This window comes from Colobus angolensis, unplaced genomic scaffold, assembly GCF_000951035.1.
Source record: "Colobus angolensis palliatus isolate OR3802 unplaced genomic scaffold, Cang.pa_1.0 Scaffold424, whole genome shotgun sequence".
Classification (NCBI taxonomy): Eukaryota; Metazoa; Chordata; class Mammalia; order Primates; family Cercopithecidae; genus Colobus; species Colobus angolensis.
Window position 1 is genome coordinate 588,432 of NW_012117644.1, and position 8,917 is coordinate 597,348.

General features: G+C 49.9%; 1 protein-coding gene across 2 annotated transcripts in view; it reads left to right on the forward strand.

Annotated features, from left to right (window-relative positions):
* RHOG (ras homolog family member G) overlaps nt 1-8,917 on the forward strand; it is a 14,416-nt gene continuing 5,499 nt past the window's right edge. The window contains exon 1 of one of the 2 annotated variants that reach the window (XM_011956748.1): nt 1-174. The gene's annotated coding sequence lies outside the window, so the exon portion shown is untranslated. Of the gene's footprint in view, nt 175-2,769; nt 2,829-8,917 lie in introns of those variants that run through there. The other variant, XM_011956749.1, reaches the window with a different exon arrangement.

Below are 8,917 nucleotides of genomic sequence, written 5' to 3' on the forward strand. Positions count from 1 at the left end.
CGGGCGGGGCGGGGACGGGGCCACTGCGAGCCGGCGGAGGCTCGGCGAGGGTGGCTTCCCGGCGGCTGTACCGCCTCTCGGGAGCCGAGAGGGACCCCTGAGGTCAGAAGGTCCCGGACTCCAAGAGAAGTGTCTCTAAAGTGGAAAAGCTCAGAGCTGGGAGATAGGACTCAGGTGGGGTGTCCTCAGAAGTTGCGGGGGGTGTTGAGAAGTGCATGAGGGGAGAGGGCTTCTGAGCTGGAAAAGGCACTCTCTCTGCTCTGGCAGTTGTGACACTTGTCGGAGTGAGAGGGGCGGTGTCTGGGGCCTCCGAAAGCTCTCTCCCTGGAAGATCGATGCTAATCCAGACTCACACTCGGGCTGCAGCCCCAAGGCCCTCTGCACTCAGGAGGACCGGGGTTAGGGTTAGGGGAGCCCCGCCGACCCCAGTCGTTCTCTATATATCTGTTTTCCTGAGTCCCAACCTTACCTGGAGCCAAGCAGTAGGTATTTAGTGAGCGAACGCTGTTCCTACCTGACCAGAGCCTGGCCTTGCTCTTTTGGGAGTAACTTGGTCTTGCCCTGTGACTGGAGGTGGAAGGACTCTCATTCAGAGGTACCGATAGTCCCTGAGAAGTTTTTGTTGTGTCTTTTGGGGCCGATTGAGAACCATCTCCTAGTATTCCTCTTCATTCTTAGTCCCTGAATTATACACATGCTCCTATCGTCTCCCTCCACGCCTTTAGTTTCTACCCAGAAATCCGCCATCACTCTCTTCTCATCCGTTTCAGTCTCTTTTCCTCCAAATATGCAGTCATACCTAGGCCTTGACCTCTCTTCACCTACCCGGCCCCATGTTCATCTCAGTCCTCTGCAACCTGCCCCATCCCTTCCCTTCCCAGCTCTGGCACCACACACTTATACCTCCTTGCGTTTTCCATCACCCCTCATTCCTCTTGAACCTTCAGCTTGTCACCCTCTCTGTATCCTTCTCTCCCACCCACTTATCTCCAGCTTTAGAATCAGGATCTGTTGTTGAAGACTTAGTGAGTTCGAGAGTCTTTTCAAACCTCCCTAGCTTGGAGAGGCAGTCTGCAGCCTCCCGGTGATAGAGATGGATTAAAGAGCTGGAAAGCGTGTGTGCGCGCGCGCGCAAGAGAGAAAGCGTGTCTATGTGTCTACATCTTTATCTCTTACAGACAAAATAACTGCCCTCAGCCTTGAGAGGGCCCAAGGGAAACCAGCAAAATGAAGGGAACCTGCAGTGAGTGAGGTTGTGGTTAGGCAGGGGGAAGCAGTCTGTAGCAGTCAGAGTAGGGTGACACAGGAATAAGACTGGTAAGAGAGGCCCTGGGAAATCAAAATCACCCCAACCTGTGGTGCTTGACCAAGGGGCCAGGCCTGGAAGCCGGGAGACAGCCTGAAGGTCCCTGACTCCATTACCTACTAGTTCCAGCATCACCTGGTGGAAAGAATGGGACCAACTTGGGTGTGATGGAAATAAAGGGAGGAGGCAAAGGCAGGATTCTGGAGGAAAGACTGCAGCTGGTCTAACTTCGAACTTAACTGTTCTAGTTTTGAATTAAGAAGCGGCTGAGGCAAAGTGGTCTGCTCCTTTCCTGCTGCCTTCTGGGTCCTGCCTAGGCTGGGTACCCAGATGCCCTGGTCTGCATCAGAGCCTTAGTGACCAGGAAGCCCTCTGGAGTTCTACTGACCCCTCTGCCTTCAGGCATCCTTAATATTCCCCATCTCACCTTGGACCCTATTCCTTCTCAGGAATTCCTCCCAAATTTAACTTCAGTCCATCCTGGCTGTGGAAGCTCTTGTTGTTTCCATTCTAGAGCTCCTTCCTCAAGCTTTTGGGGTGCATGCTGAGGATCTTGCTTCTATCTACCTCCTCCAGTCATCTGTATTCATTTCTCTCCACTAGAAAAAAAAGAGAAGTAGAGGGGAGTTAAGTGCTACAGCTAAATTTAAGGGCTCTCCCTGTTCCCCATTCTGTCATCTTCCCATGTCACAGTCGTCCCTCTCCCATGAATTGTTCTTCTTCCTGTCCTTCCCTTCCACCCACCTGTCTCTCTTTGCATTTCTTGGAGGTACAGAAGTGTGGCTGCGGGAAGAAATCCCAGGGACCTACATAAAAGCCCAGTTTAAAGAAGGATGTGCATACAAGGCACTTTCCCAGCATCACAGCTTAAAAACCCCAGGAGTCCCAATTTCTAGGCTGGCAAACCAGTAGTTACTTAAGTATTCTGCGTAACTGAGCAAACCCACAGGGCTCTGATGGTAAAGACAAGATGGGTAAGACAGGGATTCTCCCAGTTGAGATCTGGTCCCATTGGAAGTTTGAGCTAATTGCAAAAAAGGCGTTGGAAAAAATGTGACCAGGGCGGGAGAGATTTTAATGGGAAAATATTGGGGGGTGAAGGGAGGTGGTGGCTACAACCTAGGAGGCTGCCACTAAAGTCTTGGCTAAACATGTCAAGGTTGTGACGTGAAGAAGGGGGCTCAGGCCCACACTGAAGACTCCTTCTATATATTGTAGACCCATTAGCAGTGAGGTCAGTAGGGGTCCGTGAGAAGAGCTGAGGAGGGAAACCAAAGACAAAGCCTGGGCCACCTCCCCAGATCAGACTGGTTTTCCTGTCCAGGGTCCAGCTTCCTCTTTTGTCCTCATTTCATATGGGGGGAGGGCATCTCTCCAGGAGCTAGAGGCCAGAGGAGGAGCTTCTCGCCTAGGGCAGGGCCAGAGTGGCTGACTGTTGAGTAATGTTAGTTCTAAATCATGAATGCACCAGGATGGGCTAGGCATGAGGGCCTGGGAACTTGGAAGCAAAAAGGGCTCAGATGTAAGTCAACCCACCCTTTGGTCCATTTTCTGAAGGAATAAACTATGGTGGGGTTGTCCTGAATGAGGTTAAAGAGATGGTTGGTCCATTCTCAGGCCGGAGTTAGAATCCTCACCTTCTCTCCTTTGTAGAAGTAGCATAAGGATGGAGGTGAGAAGACTCGACCCTTGTCCTAGATTTGCTACCAACTGTATATAATCCTGGTCAACTTGGTTTCTCTTCGCTCCATTTCAGCATTAAGGAGTTGCATATCAGTACCTCCAAAGGGGACAGTGAACATCATGTCTCTGACTCTTCCTCCCCCAAGAGACTCTTCACAGCAGTGCCCCTCACTCTGGGCCCTCGTGTCTTATCAGCCTCAATTTGACAGGTCTGAGTAGTCTCTACATATGTATCTGTCCAGGGATAGAACTGTGGCCCTTTCCCCAAGCACAAGGATTATTAGAGCTTGAGAGATAAGAAGGCAGAGAATGTTGGGGATTTTGCCAGGGGGTAGTAAGATGGAGTACCCTGTCTCCTGCTCCAGCTCTGCCTCACTGACAGTGGAAAATAGATGCCGGAGTTTCCTCCCTGATGTTATTTTCCCTTGTGGAAACCCCCTCAAGCCTTGGGCGGGGCTAAAGGGACTGGGTAGCCCGGGGTCTCTCTGTGGGTATTTTCAGGTGGGGGGTGCCAGGATTGGGAGGATGGCACTTCTGTACAGCCTCATATGAAATTAGCAAAGGCAAAGGAAGTGCCAGTTCACAGGCCTTTGGTGGGGCCCAGGGACTGCTGAGCTGCTGCTAGGCGGGGGAGGAGGAAGCCAGTGTGCACCCTTCCTCTGTGCTGCATGGGGGAGGGGGCAGCTTCCTTGGCTCCCCCAGCCAGAGCCATCCTGGTCCTGAGGCTCACTTTTTTTTTTTTTTTTTTTTTGAGATGGAGTCTTGCTCTGTCGCCCAGGCTGGAGTGCAATGGCACGATCTCGGCTCACTGCAACCTCCACCTCCCAGGTTCAAGTTGTTCTCCTGTATCAGCCTCCCAGGTAGCTGGGACTGCAGGCATGTGCCACTAGGCCCGGCTAATTTTTTTTGTATTTTTAGTAGAGATGGGGTTTCACCATGCTGGCCAGGCTGGTCTCAAATTCCTGACCTCAAGTGATCTGCCAGCTTCAGCCTCCCAAAGTGCTGGGATTACAGACGTGAGCCACGTGCCCAGCTGAGGCTCACCTTTTATGGAACACTTGGGGTGCTGGGACAATGAATGAAGAAGGTTGGGAACTAGGACTTAGTGAAAGGGCCCTGGACTGCCCCTCAGCCTTCCCAGCTACCACTGTCTCATTTCCTAGTGGGTAGCATCAACTCTTCTTTCCTTCGCTGCTGCAGTGTAGGATCCTCTCCAGGGGCTGAAGGATGAATGGCAAGAGGTGGAGAGTCCTCCAGCATGGATTTTTTTTTTCTTTTTTTTTTTTTTTTTGGAGTCTTGCTCTGTTGCCCAGGCTGGAGTGCAGTGGCATGATCTTGGCTCACTGCAACCTCCGCCTCCTGGGGTCACTCCATTCTTCTCCCTCAGCCTTCTGAGTAGCTGGGATTACAGTCACCCACCACCACACCCGGCTAATTTTTGTATTTTTAGTAGAGATGGGGTTTCACCATGTTGGGCAGGCTGGTTTCGAACTCCTGATCTCAAGTGATCTGCCTGCCTTGACTCCCAAAGTGCTGGGATTACAGGCGTGAGCCACAGCACCCAGGGGATTTTTTTTTTTTTTTTTTAAGACTAGCAACTGGGCTTTCTTGGGTTCTTCCCTGCTGATAGGGAGAAAAGGAAGAAAGAAACTCAGCCCTTGGCCTGGTCCCAGCCCCACACTGACCTCATGTCTCCCCCAGCTTCCTCCTCCCAGCCCAGCTGCAGCCAGCTGCAGCCCCTTTGAGCCTCTTTATATCACCTCTCCTCTATTCCTCCCTTCAAAACAAACAAACAAACTTGTGGAGCTTCAGAAGTCTTTCCACCAGTGCCCCTGCCCCTTGCCTTGTCTTTGACCAAGGGTCCTCAGATATTCCCAGTCTGTAGCCTGTCAGGACCACTTTTCTTTCCCATCTTTCTCATCATCTCTGAGCTAGATCTGCCAGCTTCACCTCTCACCCTTCCAGTTGAAGACAAGACGGTATAACTTATGTGTTTATTATCCCAACTTGGAGCTCTTCAGGGTGAGTGAGAAAGAAGTTGGTTACTTTTGTCTCGTGTCTTCTGGTCATAGAGGTTCTTCCTTGTTCCCAGCATCAGAGTCTGTGGATTGATGGGGGAAGAGGGGTATGTCATTTTATAGCTTTTGCTCAGCCCTTCCCTGGGCTTCTGGAAATAAACAGAAGGTCAGACTACCCTCCCCCTGAAGCATCCAGTTAGTTCAGCACAATGAAGAGTACAGTCAGTGTTGGGAAACGTAAGGCAAGAGAGGGGGTTGCTGTGATGTCCTGGAGAAGCTGGGGAACAGTACTGGGCCTGAAGGACAGGAAGGATCTGAAGGGGGGTGAGTCGCATTCCAGGAAGAGGAACTCCCATATGCAAAGACATGATTGCATCGAGTTCATTCAGTTATTTACTGACAGCTGCTACATGCTGTGCTCAGCTTAGGGTGCTCAGCAAGGTCCAGTCAACCAGGACCTTGCCCTCTAGACACTCCCAGTCTAATAACAAGAGATTAAGATTCACATCAGCCTCTCCATGCCTGTGAGAGAGACAGGGACCAGACTTTGGATAGGATAAGTCACTTCTGACTTGGATAATTTACGCTTTCCTCGAAGAGGCGGCAATGGTGCATGGTTCCATATTACTACTTGATGTATTTTAGGGAAGAGAATATGGAGGCCCCTTTGTAGAGGATCAGGATTGGAATGGCCAGAGATGGATTACAGTTATAATGAGGTTCAGGGAGGGCTGCAGAAAGGGAGCCCCACGTTAGGGAGGCAGGTTATAGAAGGCTGAGGTAAGTTCCCATCACCTCCATACTCGCCTATCTCTTAAGAGCCCGTTCCTCCCCTCCCCCACTCCCAGTTGGGACACTTCCCCTGCTGTAACAGCCACAGAGATCTGGCAATCAAGCTACTTCCTTTCCCTCCCCCATTCTGGGCCTGCCTGGGCCACACCCCAAGGCCAGGCCCCACTGGGTGCAAGCCAGGCTCCAGGGACCACACTCAGACAGGGTTAGACCCCCATGGGCTATATTCCCTGCCAGAGCCAGGTCAAGCTGGTACTGGGAAGAGAGGTTTTTGCCTATTTCAGGCATAGCTTTTGCCTGTCATTGCTGTCCAATAAGATTCAGCATTGCAGTCTTGTCTGTTGTGGGGTAGGCAGGGAGTGTCCGGTACTGGGCTTCAGAGAGGTGTCTCCATATCTCAGTAATGAGTGCTGGCACAAGCAGATCAAAAGGCAATGGTTGTACAGTCCTGTGTGCCTAGCCCTATACTTAGAGTTTTTTTTTTTTTTGTCATTTAGTCCAGAGAAGCCAAGACTTCAGACTGAAGGGCATCCACAGCTGGGAAACTTACGTATGACTGTTGGAAAAGGAGAATCACACAGAGCCAAAGCAGGATTAAAAGGGGGGCCATGGGTGCAGTAGCTCACTCCTGTAATCCCAGCACTTTCAGAGGCCTAGGCAGGTGGATCACTTGAGGCCAGGTGTTCGAGACCAGCCTGGCCAACATGATGAAACCCTGTCTCTACTAAAAATACAAAAATTAGCTGGGCATGATGGCACATGCATGTAATTCCAGTTACTCAGGAGGCTGAGGCAGGAGAATCGCTTGAACCTGGGAGGTGGAGGTTGCAGTGAGCTGAGATCGCAGCACTGCACTCGAGCCTGGATGACAGATGGCCATGCAACGGATATCCAAAGAAGAATTCAGTAACCTTATGGAACTGTGAAACTTAAGTTAGGCCTTAAGGAATAAGAAAGATTAGAGAAGGGAGAGGGAATAGTAGCAGAGGGAAAAACAAGAGTAAAAGTTCAGAGGCAAGAATGATCCTGACTTGTTTGCAGAGGACATTGAAAATCCCTCTGGACCAGGGAACTGGGAACTCACACTTGCAAAGTACCTAGACTGTGTACATATTATACATTAATGCACTTAGTCCTTGTAACACTGCTATGTGGTAGGTACCATACGTTGCTGCTGCATTTGAAAGATAAGGAAATTGAAGCTTAAAGAGGCAAATCATCATAAGCTCCGGGTCACAGAGCTGGTAAGAGGCAGAACTAGGGTTCAAACCCAAGTCTATATAACTCTAATACCCCTTACCAAACTGTGAAGAACTCTGAATGACAATGAGGGACCAGGCATGATCTGAATTGGGACTAAAAAGCCAGAATAAGTCATTGTAATTTGTCTAATAACATACAGATCTGGCCAGGCGTGGTGACCCACACCTGTAATCCCAGCACTTTGGGAGGCCTAGTCAGGAGGATCGCTTGAGATCAGGAGTTCAAGACCAGCCTGGGCAACATAGCAAGACCCTGTCTCTACAAACAAACAAACAATAAATAAAAAATACAAAAATTAGCCAGGCGTGGTGGTGCCTGCCTGTAGTCCCAGCTACTCAGGAGGCTGAGGTAGGATGCCTTGAGCCTGGGAGGTTGAGACTAAAGTGAGCTGTGATGGCACCACTGTATTCCAGCCTGGGCAACAGAACAAGACCTTGTCTCCAAAAGAAAAAACAAATCAAAACAGATCGGCAACCACTGATTTACTAAATAACTTTTTTTTTTTTTTTTTTTGAGACAGGGGGTGTTGCTGCGTTGCTCAGGCTGGAGTGCAGTGGCTACTCAGAGGGACAATAACCTTGACTAGTGTAGCACACTACAACCCTTCACTTCTGGGCTCAGCCTCCCTAGTAGCTGGGACTGCAGGTGCACCACTGAGCTGGGCTTCATGATTTTTTTTTAAAAAGCCACTTAGTGAATAAGTCATCGTTGAACCCCGCTCCAGGTAGGTCACACTCCTGGTCTGGCCACCTGCAGCACTGACATCCCTTCTTCCTATTTGGCGCAGTTTAGACTCTACCTTTTAGCATATGCCCTCCTGAAATGGGCTATGGGAACTTAATTCAACCCAGTTCAGGCCAAAGGATTTCAGAAAGAGTTGTTTTGGGAGAGAGAATAAAGGTCTGAACTAGACCTGAGTAGGGAGGACTGGGCTGATCCCCCACCACAGACACAGGCATACTCAGTGCTTCCTGCCTTCTGGGATGAAAGGCTTTGCTCCTGTCACCTCCTGTGTGCACAACACTTCAGTTTACAAAGCGTATTCATTCCCATGGTCAGGTTCCTTGATGCTGCCCGTGAGGCTGGGAGGGCTACTATTATTACTTCTACTGTATAGATGAAGAAACGGAGGCTCCAAGAAGGGCAGTAACTTACCTGATCAATGTCACACAGTTAGCTGGTAAGGGGTAACTTGAAGACTGTAAGATGCACCGTGGAAAACACAGGACTTTGGGTCACAAAACTGGGTTTGTGTTCTGGCTGCCATACTAACTAGCTGTGTGATGTAGAGTTACTTTTACTGCTCTGAATTTGTTTCCTCATCTGTAAAATAGGAATAGTACTGACAGGTTGTTATAAAGGTCAAATGACATAATAACATGCAATCTATAAAGGCTTATACCATATGAGGGCTTTTTTTTTTTTTATCAAGGGTCAAGGTCAGCAGATAAACTCAAGACATCAGAGTCAGGTATCCAGTACTCTTGGCCCTATACCACACTGCCTTTGCTCTGCTTGTTTCTGGACAGTACCATACTTATCATCCTTTTCCAGTGTCAGTCCCTGTTCCCTTCCCAGCCCAGAAGCTACCCTGTCCTTCCCCTCTCCTTTGAGAGCTGATTTACTGATTGCTAGTTGATAACCACCTCCTTAGAGAGCTGTACTTCCAGTTTCTTGGGCCTTGTGACAGCCAGCCAGAGTTCCTTCCTTGTCTTCCTGCCTGGGCCAGCCCAGCGCTGGGCTTTTCAGTCAGACTGTCAGCACTCACTCCCCTGCAATGTGTGGAACTGAAGATTGCAGGCCCAGGAGTTCTGCTTTGAATGTCAGGGCTTCCCACATAATCCATTGGGGCACA